General features: G+C 43.6%; 1 long non-coding RNA gene across 1 annotated transcript; it reads right to left on the reverse strand.

The window, feature by feature from the left end:
• Window positions 1-7,196: 7,196 nt before the first annotated feature.
• On the reverse strand, window positions 7,197-11,846 carry LOC135908849 (uncharacterized). The gene is made up of 4 exons (XR_011513591.1): window positions 11,603-11,846; window positions 10,592-10,690; window positions 9,509-9,636; window positions 7,197-7,458 (listed from the first exon to the last, which is right to left on the reverse strand). It is a non-coding gene; the product is annotated as an uncharacterized lncRNA (long non-coding RNA).
• Between the last annotated feature and the right edge of the window lie 2,719 nt (window positions 11,847-14,565).

The following is a 14,565-nucleotide window of genomic DNA, read 5'->3' on the forward strand; positions in this document are numbered from 1 at the left end:
GCTCATGGCAATCGTGAACGTTAGCGCATCGCCACGTATCTGTCCAGGACGCACGAAGAAAGCTCTCGCAAGGTCGTCATTGAGCGGGACCATTTGCGAAATGCCGTCGTCTCCAAAGCATCTCCTCGCCAAACGGCACACCATTAGAAATGCCAGGACGAGACAATTTCACAAAACGCTGCAGGACCGTCGTTGGAGCGGAACGTGATTTCGCGAAAGTATTTTGCGGGTCGCTTTCTTCTCCTTCAGGAGTTATCGCAAGTAGTCTCGAAACTCTTGTTGTTTTGTTGGCGCTTCCTCGCCTGATCTTAGGTGTTTGTGACAGTCTTGTTAACGATTTCCTGTTCAAAGTGCACAGCTCAAGCTTACGGCTTAGTCTTTCACTTTCTTTTCGCCACACATTAAGCATTCGAGCTTAGTCAGCAACGCTTAACGAAAACGCGTGGCAAAAGTGCCGAGCTGACGAGATGTCGTGAGCAAGACTACACACACGGAAGCAATGCAGATGGCCAGCTGAGGAACCTCGTCACCCTAGTACTAGGTTGAAGAGATTACAGTGCTGTGAAAACTAGCGTAGTTCTTCACTTAGCGAAGACTTCATGGGTTACATAAATAATTTTTAAAAAGAAACTAAGGCCTCGGCGCAACAAGGTTAGGAGCTGTCTTATGACTCTTGATAAAATCAGCCTTTATTGCTTTTAACGGTTCCGTCCATGCAGTGGTAACGTGTTTTTCGCCTTGTTTCGCTACTGCGGAAGCAGTGTTAGCGAGTTCCTACAAGGGCTTGCACAATGTCTGCGCCCTCGCTCTCTCTCTGACTATCTCTTTCGTGAAGTTTGCTTTGTTCAGAACTGAAGATTTGCCTTCAGATTTGAACTGAAGATTTCAAGACTGTTGCGTTAGAAACATGGTTGAAGGTGTGCTCGCCCTGTGCAGTCTACTTGAACTGCTAGTTGATTTATTCTATGTGTTTCCTTCAACGCAGTCGTACACGTGAAACAGTTTTCAATGACCATATGGCATTCAAGGATGACACTAAGCCTTGCGTGCAGTGTATGGGGAAAGCAGCACTAATTTCGTTCTTCCAGTGGCTTTTCATTGCCCACGCCACCCCTAATGTACCCGTCGTTTTAGTGCGGGTCAGGTGGGCTCAGAAGCACTGCTATACGTACGACACTAAAGGTGCTGTGGAAAACTAGCCCCATCCAGACTCTTGTGTTAAATATTGGAGTGCGTGTTCGTGCACGTCGTGTGGATCTACGACGGTGCTGTTTTTCTGTCTGATTTCAGACTTCGAAAGATGGTGTCGTGTGTTTTTTCAACTGTCCCATGGAAAATTGCTGCTATGTCCGTGAGCTTTTGCTGGTGTATGCTCCACTGCGTCATGCTGAAAGCGAACGCTGGAGGGCTACTTTAAAATCACTAAAAATGTGCAGATTTCCGGGACATTTCTTGACTGGTGAGTTGAAGTGCTGCAGGCAGGGATGCAGGTTTGGTGGCCTTTGTCAATGTCAAATTTCATATGTCTAGCTTGACATGACGAACACGGCAAATGACAAAAATGCCGGGATGAAAGCTGCAGCTGCTGAGCTACACCGCATGATCCATTCATCTGTGGAAACATGTAAATGGTTCCTGTCATTGTGGTGGCGCTGGAAATAACCAAGCAGGCGCAATGCGCAGTTTGCCTGTGACAATGCTGATTGTATTACAGTACCAATGGCAAGGTTTGATGCAGCATGAGAGCTCCGCGCTCTTGCATACGAATTCACATTGGCTCAGTGGAATTTGGCAGACTTCGCAAGCCTGCGCCTTTGTTCTCTGGATCCCCATCTAAAGGCTTTGCCTTCCACACGCCTTCCACACAAGGAACTTAAGTCTCATTTGTCGTCTATGGCTTGTAGTTGGATTCACTAATGCTTACTCCTTCCTCATCGCTATGACGTCTAGAATCTTAGACAAGTGTGCACATTCTCAGTAATTTGCTTGCCTAAATGCACAAAGCGCTCTACATGACGCCCAACAAGTATTGCAATCCTCCCGTTGCGGAAAACAGAAATATTAAATCCTGGTCAAAGGCCGCGACAGCCCAATTAAATACGGCATGCTTGCGGACGACTTTTATGGCTCTGCAGCGAAGGCCACGGCACCGAATCACCCCTCTTGCACCGCAGCTACAAGTAGTCCCGCCATTCACGCTTTCTTGCGTTTGAAATAGATAATAGTGCTTAGTTTCTTTTACAGCACATACTTTAAACGATACGTAATACTCACCGCTCAGCTACTGATATATAAATATATTTACAGCATGCCGTTTCGACTTTTCACACACGCGAGACCGTTGCGCGTACGTTTTACGCATGCCTCGAAGGAAAAATGGTGCCAGCGTCGTTTGGTGTGTGCTCGCTGCTTGCTGTCCCGCCTGTCAGCTCGCCTGAGAGACGGATGGCCAACTTCAGCCAAACTTCCACTGTCGAAGCACACTAAACAAAGCGATTGCAGCGTTTACGCGAAAGCCGAGCTAACGTGTTGGGATATCACAAACGTCGGCATCCACAAACGAGTGAGTATAGCTGACGTATGCTGTGCCGGCAGTAAAGACGCCGAGGCCTTATGGCCGTTCCGCGGCTCCGAGGCAGGCTGCTCGTTGATCAATTTAAAAAAAATGCATATCGATTGTGTATAAACATTGATTTGCCTCAGAAATTCACGCCGACCTTATCTTCCGAGCTTTCACTACAGCAAAGGAGGCACGCAAGCTCGGAGAAATCGAAGCCGAAACCGGTTCTGCACTCACTCGGACTACGTTGCATACAAATACGTGTGCAGAAGTTCCATGCCCGTAGTCGTGCGGTCGTCACTCCACAGCCAAGAAAAGTTGTCCGTGAGTGTAGTGCCTCTTCTTTAAGGCGAAAGCGTTTCTAGCTTCATCGTGAAGTTTGTGTCGGCAGTCCTGACTGCCGGAGTGTCCACCGAAGCGTCATCACGCCATATGAAAACAGATTAAAGGCAGGTTAAAGAAAGAAAAATGATTGATAGTGACAGTTAGTGAACGATAACCTTATAATAGAGACTGCTACAGTTTAATAATGACTAGTAATGACTAATAATGACTACTGATTACTTGTAATCACTACTAATGACTCCGAAATGACAAATACGTCTAATAACGGGTTCTAATGACCACAATTGATTAGAAATGACTAGAAATGTCTAGTAATGCATAGTAATGACTAAAAATGAGTTGTAATGACTACTGAATGACCAGTATGTCTAACGACAACTTGTAACGACTACAATTGCTTAGAAATTACTAAAGATGCTTAGCGATGACGAGTAACTACTAATAATTACTGAAATGACTTTAAATGACTACTAATGGCTAAGAAATGACCAATATGTCTAACGACTGCTTGTAATGCCACAACTCATTACAAAGCACTAAGTATGCTTAGTAATGAGCAGTAATGACTAATAAGGACTGAGATTACTTGTAATGACTAGTAATGACTATGAAATGACGAATATGTTTAGCGACAGCTTGTAACGACTACAATTCATTAGATATTACTAAAATTCTCAGTATAGCCAGTAATGACTAATAATGACTGAAATGACTTGCAATGACTACTAATTACTATGATATTGACACGTGTACTTATCTTTATCGGGCGACCACGTTTCGCCGCTTAACAACTGTAATCGCACAGCGAGGGACGCGCCTGCATGTATCCGACGTTTCTGGAAAGTTGTCGATGCTTCTATCCGCTGTCTGTTGTCGCCGAACCTTATGTTATCTGATTTCATCGTCTGCCGCGAATGGTGTAGAACTTTGTGGAAGGCACGCGGGTCCCAACGATTAGTCTGGAACATTCCACGACTGTAGTATAAAAGCCGATGCGCTTGACCCACTGATCAGATTTTCGACGATCGCCGACTGTGTTCGCCGCTATCGTTGCACTTTAAGTGTAGCCTGTTTTGTGGGCACAGGTTCGCCCAATAAAAGCTAGTTTTGTCTTTCACAGTACTGCTACTGTGTTCTTTAACGTCACTATCACGTGACAATATGATGAACATGTATAACGAGGGTTTGTAATTACCATCATTGATTATAAATGACTTAAAATGCTTAGTAGTGAGCAGTGATGACTAAAGGAAAAGAAAGAGAAGAGGCAAAGAAAGAGGCGAATGATAAGAGGAGGAAGAGTACACACTAAACATTTTAACACCCTTAAGGGTGTAAATCAGTTTGTCGCCAGACGAACACCCTAAGGGTGCTGTTGTCTACACCCTGCAGTTGGGGTGCCATTATAGCACCCTAGTGGAAGGGTGTCCAGCAAAATAAATTTAGGGTGTAAGCGTGCTCGTCCAAATTAACACCCATCTGTGTGGGTGTTGGAAGGGTGTACACTCTTTTATCTCTAGCGTGTATGGAAGGCAGGTTCGGCAGTACACGCCTTCAATTACTACTATGTACAGCGATCCACGCACAACTATTGCGTGTGCCAGAAGGTTCAAGTTCGGCTACCAAACGCACCGTCGAACAGCCGGCCTTAAAGCTTCGATGGGCATACACAACACCTATAAGTGTGGATCACATTACATATTAGTAATTCATGGTGTATATTGGAAAACCTGTATTCGCTGCACAAATACAAGCTAGCAAACTTGACACTTTTGAGCATGTATATCAACACCAAGGCTATCATGATTTCCATATCCAAATAACATGCAACACAGACTGGTAAGATATATGCTGCATTTTCAAGAAAATGCAACTATATTTATTGCATGCTGCAATACAGAGTACAATATATACATAAATCACATTAAATATAAACATGCACAATCACCAAACACATCGGTAAGTACAAGAACATGTACATTTCCCACAAAGGTATCTAAAATATAAGTATTGATCAAATCTGTTATTAGAGAAGAAACTATGTATAGCGGCACTGAAATAGCCTGGGTTGATTCGCAGTGTTTTGGGCCACATAAAGGAATAAATTTTTAGTATTAGGCTCCAGTGAACAAAAATTCAAGTTCTGATGCCTTAAAAAAAGGCATATTGCAAAGGTGAATTAGGGAAGCAATTGAAATGCAGAGCAAACGCACAAGAAAGACACCTGTTATTTTGTACACTAATGTAATCCCAAAACATTATTAAAAGTTTGGAAAGTCGATGTAAAGCAGAACTGGCCAACATTTTTCAGACTGAAACAATACTTCCCAAGCATAGACATGCTTTAAGTGAGGTTTAAGCCAGGAGCCTTATTGGTAATTTTCTATTTCCCACAAGATTACTTGAGCACAATAATACGTAGAATTTTTTAGTGCCTACATAGTTTGTCCTCTTTTGTGAAACGAGAGTTCTCTGGGCTAAAGGTGCTGTGTAGCGGTTTTTCTAACTACAATACCAGTCTCTATAAATTTTTGTTTTGTAACTCGAAGGCATTGGTACATCTACAATATGTAGTTTGCAAATAGGTTCTTTTCTTACTATAAATCAAGAGTGCATATTCCAGATCTACTAGTGCCTGGGTGCAAACTGCAGTAGGAGGCCTGATAAAAACAAATCACTGTTGATTAAACGATTTAGCTGAGCACAAAATGTGGAGTGTTTTAAAATACCTAGTAAATTTCTAAATTATTTGCACTTGGATGCAGTAGTTCAAGATTAAGGCGTGCTGTAGCATGTGAGCATGCAAATTAGCAAACTTCGTTTAATAAATTAGCCATACTCTGGTTACTAAAAGAACACAGGCATAGGCAGTCATGCAAAAGTTCAAGTTAAATATCACACTGTTAACATTTGCCAGCAAATGGTCGTATCAAACATGATAATTATACTGAACAAGGGTAGTTTCTTGGGATAGTTTGCAATGAATGAGATAAAATTACGTACAGCTTGAATGACAAGAACTGCGAGAGATGTCAGACTGCGTTGACTTCCAACATTTTATTACGTTGCCACATCATGTGTATATGTACAAAAGCGGGCATGCGCAGAATGAGTCACAAAGGGTGTCTAACAGCAAATGACTGTAGTAAGAACATCGTCCTTTGAAAAAAATAAACATTAGAATTTCTATCTGTTGAGATACAAGTCTTCACTAGGGGTCAGCACGATAGAGGGGTCACTAACGCACACACTAACCAGTTTTCTAGTGGAATCTGCTTCTATAGTTTCCCGGATGACCTGTGTCTCGCTAAAGCTTCCGTACCTTCAAAGAGGGGCACGCAGCCGCAGTCCCAGCAATGGATGCCGAAGTGGCCTTGAACAGTGTTATGGACGTTGTTATCGTGCTCTCCTAAATTATTGTTTAGGCGCCTGCCTGTCTGTCCAACAAAGTCAAATGAGATATTGTAAAGCTTTGCCTCCTTAACAGCCTCAACAAATCTTGCTCACACGAGATGCAACATAGTGTTGCTGCACAGGTTGATTGCCTTTCTTGCGTTGGCTACCCTTTGGCCTTAATTTCAGCCATAGCGGAACAGCTTCTGAAGTGCACAAAACATGATGAGCACGCTCGGTCAAGGAACCAGCCGGTTGAAAGACACAGGTTTGCAGTGCTATTGTATGTTCATGATGTCTCCCATAGGCTAAAAAAGATTGGGGAACCTGCAGGAATCACAGTCTTTCCTCAGCCCCGGAAAAGCTGGCAAGGCTCTGTAAGCGTGTAAACGCGCCTAAATCGCATCAGAGTTGTTGCTCTGCTGGGCACAGAAAACGTTTTGCGATGTGTGCAACGAATGTGGTTTCCCAAATTCCCATTTTGAGGCAGTAAATATATTGGACAGACAGGCAGGTGCCTAAATGATCGTTTAAGAGAGCACTATAACAACGTCAATAACACTGTTCAAGGCCACTTGGGCATTCATTGCCAGGACTGCGGTTGCATGGCCCTCTTTGAAGATACGGAAGGTCTAGCGAGACACAGCTCACCCAGTAAATTATTGAAGCTGATTTCACCAGAAAACTGGGTAGTGTGTGCGTTAGTGCCCCCTCTATCACGCTGACCCCTAGAGAAATTTTGTATCTGAACAGATAGAAATTGTGATGCTTTTTTTTTCAAGTAACATGTTCTTTTTACAATGACTTGCTGTTAGAACACCCCTTGTGACTGGCTTTCATTTTTCTGCGCATGACCCCTCTTATGTTTACACACACGATGTGTCAACGCAATAAAATATTGTTGAAAGTCAGTGGAGTGTGTCTGTCGCAGTCCTTGTCCTTCACGCTGTACATCATTTTTTATACTGAACAGCCAATATTGATTCAAAATTAGAAAAATATAGTACACATCCGAGCTGCAAAAATGCAAGTCATGCAGCGAATGGCCTTTAGCTTTCCAAAAGAAAAAGAAATGTTCACGGTTAACCACGAGGTGCAGGGACTCCATTCTCTGAGCATCTTGACCAACGCAGCGCATGGCATTGCTGGAATCTTGCATCCTGCATTAGCAAAATAAGAAGAGAATCATGAGAATTCAGTCCGTGCAATTACACATGTACTTTGCGGAAAATTTGATAAAGCAACAAGCTCCTCAAAGTAACAAATTTAATTAATGTGATTGGGCAGAATGCACCGCTCAGGCAACTGGGCAAGACAAGTGAAAGGTAGAAGTTTCTATTTTGCAAATTAAGGAATTGCATGTTACTGTGAATGCTAAACCACTATGTCATTGTGAACACAAGGCACATACAGCAGCAAAAACATATAAATTTACAGTAGCCTTTTCATCATAGAAAATAAGAGTGAATAAAATTTAAAGACTACCAATGACATCTCTCAACATAGACATTTGTCCAAGAGTGTGTACGTGACCCTAATACAAAATTGACATTATGAAATCTGCAATATATCTGCATTACACTTTATAAGTACTGCAGGTGAGAAGCTTACGGGATATGGCACATTAAGAGTGAAATGCACAAGGCATTAAAAAATGACTGTTTTTACACAACATTATTACACTAGGAGACAAAGAGTACTGTTTTCCAGAGTGTGCACACAAAATGAAAATGAGGGAATCCCCACTGGCATTCTCATTTGCCCTGCAATACATGCATCCAGCCCAACAATATCCAACTCTCCAATGCACTTTATTAGACACTTTCTGCATCCTAAAATTTATCGTGTATTTCTTATTTACTAATTTAGTAAGAATTGGCATTTTGGCATATTTTCCTCGAAAATTTAGCATGTGTTGTCAACTATTTTTCTTAGAGCACGCCCCCTTCTTTCAATGGGTTAGCTTGGCAATGCACTGACAAGTAATATTCCCTTATTTAAACTTATGATCCTTCCTCATGCTCCCACTTCAAGCTCTAAACTGTGATGCCCCTCCGACGCAGTTTATGTTAATCTGTGACTATTTACATGGTCCTTCTTTCTGTAGCCTCTCAACTAGAGCCTGAAATTTCTTGTCTCCTAGAACAATCGTCTTTCTTGCCCAAAACATATTGCACAGTTACCCCTCATAGGGGGGGGGGGGGGGGTACTGTATATGAGTTTTAACATATTCAATGAACCTCAGGGACACAACCATTTCTCATCCTGTGTTGCTACTACCCGCATGAGTCACAATGGTTGTAAATTGGCTACCTGCCCTCTCTCGCTTAAAGGCACATTTTGCCATGTCGAAAATGACCACAAGCATCGAATTTCATTGAATGAGTGCTCCTGTGCATGTTTTTTTTTCCGTCCTGTAATGGCTAGGTTCAACATGGTCAAGTTGTTTGAAAACTGTCTAGCCTCAACCAATACTTTGTGTAGTTTCGAAATTATGAAACATTCATTTTTCAAAATTTGTCCCAAATTAAGCATGATATTTTCATGATGCAAATGAGGTAAGGTTGTGCTTAGAGACTATGATAGGCCTGCTATATCCTGCAAAACTGTGTGAAATGAAATATGCTTGCAATTTTCATGAGCAGCTAGCTCAGTACAATTAGGCACATTACCTGCGGAAACGTTTTTTTAACGCTCCCGAGAGGTCCTGGTTTATTGTAATTTCTTCAAATCCCTTGCAGTCTAGATTGCAATCCGGTGCATTTTGATTTCGATATTGTATTCAAAATAAAAACAGCTGAAATTTTAAGGTATTGATAATTATATGGGAATAAATTAAAGGTAGAAGAGTGTAATGCAATGAGCAAATAAGCTCATTGCAGGGAGTAAACAAATATTCCTTTCCTGCAAATAAATTGGTAGCAGAAAGGTCATACAAAATTAGCAGTGAATGCACAATAAAGAATATGATGCTACAATGCCCCGGCATTCTGTGAATATTCCTGCACAAAGAAAATCCTCATTATGAAAGACCATCAAGCAAATGTATACTTTGGATCAGCAGTCATACCTGCAGTATGCACTGTACCATCGGCAATATTTACAACCACAGACAACTGCACATCATATCAAGCTTAGGCGGCCAAGGAGCCTGAGTTTTAAATTATAACTTGACTTATTATATTACACTACACAACCATATCTACTTACAATGTTGTCTTCTCAACCGCTTTCAAGAAGACATTAACCATCTGTCTGAAGGCGAACGCAAGTGGCTTGCTCTTGATGGGGGGCGCCAAGGCTGGGCATTGTGAAATTGCTGCTGCCATCTGCATGACCTGCGAGAAACGACGCTCTAAGTACAAGATAAACAAATGCTATTAGAGCAAAAGACAAGATCATTGGCAATGAGCCTCGTTTTGGTTTGCACGAGAAAAGCCAAGAATATGGACTTTGTGCTGCTTACTGAAGAAGAAGCAAGCCTCCTTCCAGATGCTGCAGTCATGCATTAAGATTGTCACACAGCTGCATGCTCATATGCTGCTGTCGCCAGTACGCTTTGAAGTTTATTATTTCAAGTTAAATTGATTATTGTGTTTTCTTGCCAATTCTTGGCAAACAGACCAGCAATGAAGTAGCTCACTTACACACATACTCCCTTTTGAGGAGCGAATTCACACACACGCACGCATGCATGGGCGCGCACACACACACACGCACACACATGCCTCTACCACATGAGCAGCTTCCTACGCTTGACACACATTTTTTTAATCCTGTGTCACTCCTACTGCTAAGGCATAAAAAATCCTTTGAGTTACCAACCCCAAACTCCTCAACCTACACCTCCAGCTTAAACACTTTCTCGAGAGCCAGGACAAGCCTTCTAGCTTCCCCAGTGCTCCAAACTGTAGTTACGAATTTCAATAGGGCTATAGGCGACAGCTCTCGAAGAGCATGCAAACTACCCGGAGACCTAAAGCTTGTATATGATACCTCTAAAGCACAACACTTCAAATTTTCAAAATTCATTAAAGCTCCTGAAGACAATTGCTATATACGTAGAACGTCTCGAATAACCTGCCGCTAATAATTTCAGCGGTTGTCTGCATCAAAAGAAATGTGGGCTAATGAGAAATCCACGTCTTTAAGATCGGAACTAATGTAATGGCGAAACACACTACCAGATTTCTTAATCATTTATTTATGCTCTGGATGTAATGTTCCTTTCACAATAACAATCAAGGATATAGATCCATCAGGGCATGGGAGGAAAAAGGACGAAGCGTATACCTGGCGCCTTCCCACTGGTGCTCCAGAGAAACGGCGCCTCATACAGCAGTTGTCCAGAGTGGCTTGAAACCAAACTCGGCTTTCAGGCGGGAACACTCGCTGCACCAAATCGTAAGAGTTTTTTTGCGAGTAAAACTACCGGCCTGATGCAATACATACGCACGCACACAAAACGCACTCACACGCACACACAAGTATACGCACTCTCAAAGCGCACACACAAAAGTGCGCACGCACACATTGATGCACACAAACAAGCACACATACATGCATGCAGGCAGACACGCTAACACGTGCTCGCACATACAGCGACCCACAGGCAACACACTCACAAAACACGTACGCACTAGACACGCGCAAACACGCCGGCCCATACAAACCGGCATGTACTGTACGCGCGCGCACGCACGCACGCACGCACGCACACACACACACACACAGCGAGCTGAGCGCACGCACACACACACACACAAAGCGAGCTGAGCTGAGCGCACACACGCACGCACGCACACACACACAAATCGAGCCGAGCGCGAGCACGCGCACACGCGCAGACAAAGCGAGCCGAAAAAATGCTGAAGGCGTCCGGCAAGCAGCAACAGCAGCATGCGACCGCATCAGGGAGAACCAATACCGCGCCGGTTCTTTCGAAAGGTGGCAAAGCCAGTCGTCCCTTTTCTACGCGACGCAAAAGTGGTCGACCACATTTAACTGAAGTGCGAACGACCGTATTACAAGCAGCCGCGCTGAACGCACAAGAGAATCACATCAATGAACGCCCAAGCGCTGAGAAACAAAGCGTAACTATGCAGGCGCACCACGCCCGATGCAGATTTGACAAACATTAGTCACACGGGACGCGATCGAGGTAGGAGTAGGAGTGGAGTAGGAGTAGGAGTAGGAGTGCAGCTGCTCTTGCTCTTGCATTAACGAATTATGAATTATGCTACGAGATCACAGTGAGATATTTCTAAAGCGAACAAAACAAATACCAAATAAACGGGCACTTGCCTGAAAATTTCCGTCATGCCAGTACAACCGACCGGGCACGTTGCAACTTCTCGTTTCAGCCTTCGTGGATCCATCTTCCAGTGCGTACGAACGCTTTGCTTTGAAGTGGGGCACGAGTAATACACAAAGCAAGGGCCACATCTTTTTCTACCCCGCGCGCAAAACTAATCACACGTTTAAAATTATTTCGCACAGCGCGCGACGCGAACGCACGCGAAAACGAGCATGATGGCGCAGCTTCCGCCTTCCCGTCCTGCCGCGCGCCGAGGTGATGGTACAGCGTCGGCCGTCACTTCCGGTCGCTTTTCATTGGGCATGGGGTGGCCGCGCAAATTGAACGTTTATTCTGACAGGTTTGCTTGCTCGCATGGCCGCCTGTTTGCTGCTGCTTCGTTGTGGTCTCTAACTAGAGCGGTGAGGCGGGTAGTTGCTACTACGTTTCGTGCCGAGCATTTTATTTTGGGGTGGGGGGCGCAGTCTGTGCTGCATCACTGAGGGTACAGTACACAAATCGGGACCGTGAGCGAGACGATCGGCGCTCTTCTGCTGGTGCGATTAGATTATTTGCTGCGTCCGAACGAAGCAACTTTGCGAGGTCACAGCGTAGTTTCAGCGATAAAGACGCGCACATCTTGGTCGTGCGACAGCGACGCGTAAACATTAATGAGGAGACTGAAGGCTGCGTTTGCAAGTGCGTATGCTCTGGATAAGAAATTACAGCTTTGACGACACCAGCCCTTAATATATAGGCTCAGCCTTACAAACTGTATTTGAGGATGCACTTAGAAAGCAGATCAGTAGCTTAGTAAACCTCTGAATGAATTAGGCAAGGTACGTGGAAATTCGGGTTTGAGAACTTCCAACGTGATCTCGCCTCTATAAGTCTTCTTTATGGATTCACCATGCAAATTGTACGTTGATGCCATTGTACAGCAGAGGCTCGTCTAACAGCACGTCCCTGTTTGTTCAGAAATGTATCCGAACAGCTTCTTCCATTTCACCACTTTTTGTTGGGCTATTAAGGGCACCGAAATATTAGTGCAGAATTGCGCAAGTTGCTCTCGTATTGTCGCTCTGCTACTGCAGTTTTTCTAGAAGTGTTTAATTGCATGTTAATATTCCTGTGCGCACGAAAAATAATGATAATGGAATTGTAAGTGAAAGGGAGTTCTTTTTCTGGATGATATATTTTTGGAGTGGCCGTCATACCAGTAACATCAGAATCCTTGAAGAAATATCGACAGTCACTTAGGAATGCGAAAACTTAATCCCTTCCATCTACACCTGCAATTGTCACGTGACCATGATACGTTAGTTCATACATTGTACGTGTTCTTCACAATTCTACCTTAATCTCCCGTAATGCACCGTGCTATAGTTTGTACGAACCTTAATGCAATTTATTCCACCCTTATTCACATTATTTACCCATAATTGCTCATAATTAACGTTGCTGTATTTACTACCTTCTGTATCACTACTGACGTCATACAAGACGGTGATGACTTCACATTTTATTTATTTATTATACATACATTCAAGGCCTAGTAGGCACAACAGAAAGGAGTGGAAGATATGCAGTAATTGCAATGCAACGCAAGAATAGAAAATCAAACCATAATATAATTTGAACGGCGACCTTGAATTAGTGGTGTCACAAATTGAGACTGTGGAGGCGGGAAGGCGGTTGCATTCAGTGGCTGTTCTTGGCAAAAAGGAAGAATGGCACATCAATTTTGTGTTGATGATCGATGCGAGACGAGAACTTGGTGTGGTGAAAAGATTTTCTTTACGAGAAGGGTTATATTAGCATATTCTATGAAAAAGACAGAGACGAAAGTATTTGCGACGTAACCAAAGGTCAGGTTCACCTAGTGTTCTTTTCATGGACGTGACGCTAGACTGAAGTGAATAATTTGAGAGAATAAAACGGGCGGCGCGATTCTGAATGCTCTCTGAATGCTTTCAAGGGAAATGACAAGATTGGCCTGAGCAGGGTCCCGTATGGATTGCTGTTGCGGAGAACGCCACCTTTCCTACCTGAAAGTCCATGAAATGCTTTCGCATTAAAAATGCAGTTCATACACACATTGCTCAATGCGTGGACGTGTACACGTTACTCAGATTTATGCATCAATACGCTCAACACCCTTCAGGCGTCGATTTAACACCCTTCTTCGAGCAAAGTCACACCTTATGTGTGGTATACACCCTTGTGATAGGGTGCTTTGGCCGAAAAGGGTGCTAAAAGGGTGTGGGCGTGGGTGTAAATGACGAAAGCACCCCTATTAACACCCATAAGGGCGTAAAAATGTTTAGTGTGTAGGCTTTCGCCGTTCACCTCTTAAGAGAGACATTAAGAGACTCTGTAACTTTTTTAAAGTATGCGGACTCAACGAGAAAATGTAGTACGTTTTGACCGAAGGAAAAGTACTGAAATCAATGCCCAGGTTTACCGTTGCGCTGAATACTTCCCAGAATGCTCGTGTGTTGAGGAGCGTGCCAATGGTGTTGCAGGCGTCGCACCTCGCTGGTGCACGAGGTGAGACCGAAGGAAAACAGTCGGCATTTGTCAGTGTACAACTCAAGGATGACCTATAATTAGCTTGAACTTTGCTGTCCATTGCATTCTGGCCAGCGCATGCATCCTGGTGTACGAAATGTAAAGAGCTGCTCGGGCCAGCAACGGAAGCAATGGGGCGGAATGTTATAACGGTTAGGAAGGCCAAGTATGACGAGCTAATCGAGGAATTGCAGAATGTTTCCGCTTGTTAATTAAATATATAAAATAGATTAAATATTATCTGGCAAGTTTTAAGGATAAACAAGTGGTGCCGGGCGTTTACCCAATGTTTGAGGCCATTTATAAATGTCCTTCTTTTTAATATTCAACCGGCAGGTGCGATCGCAAGCGTAAATGAGTTGGCAGAGCGCAGCGCTCTGTCGTCCGCTACCAGGCGCTT

Source organism: Dermacentor albipictus, chromosome 1 (genome assembly GCF_038994185.2).
Source record: "Dermacentor albipictus isolate Rhodes 1998 colony chromosome 1, USDA_Dalb.pri_finalv2, whole genome shotgun sequence".
Classification (NCBI taxonomy): Eukaryota; Metazoa; Arthropoda; class Arachnida; order Ixodida; family Ixodidae; genus Dermacentor; species Dermacentor albipictus.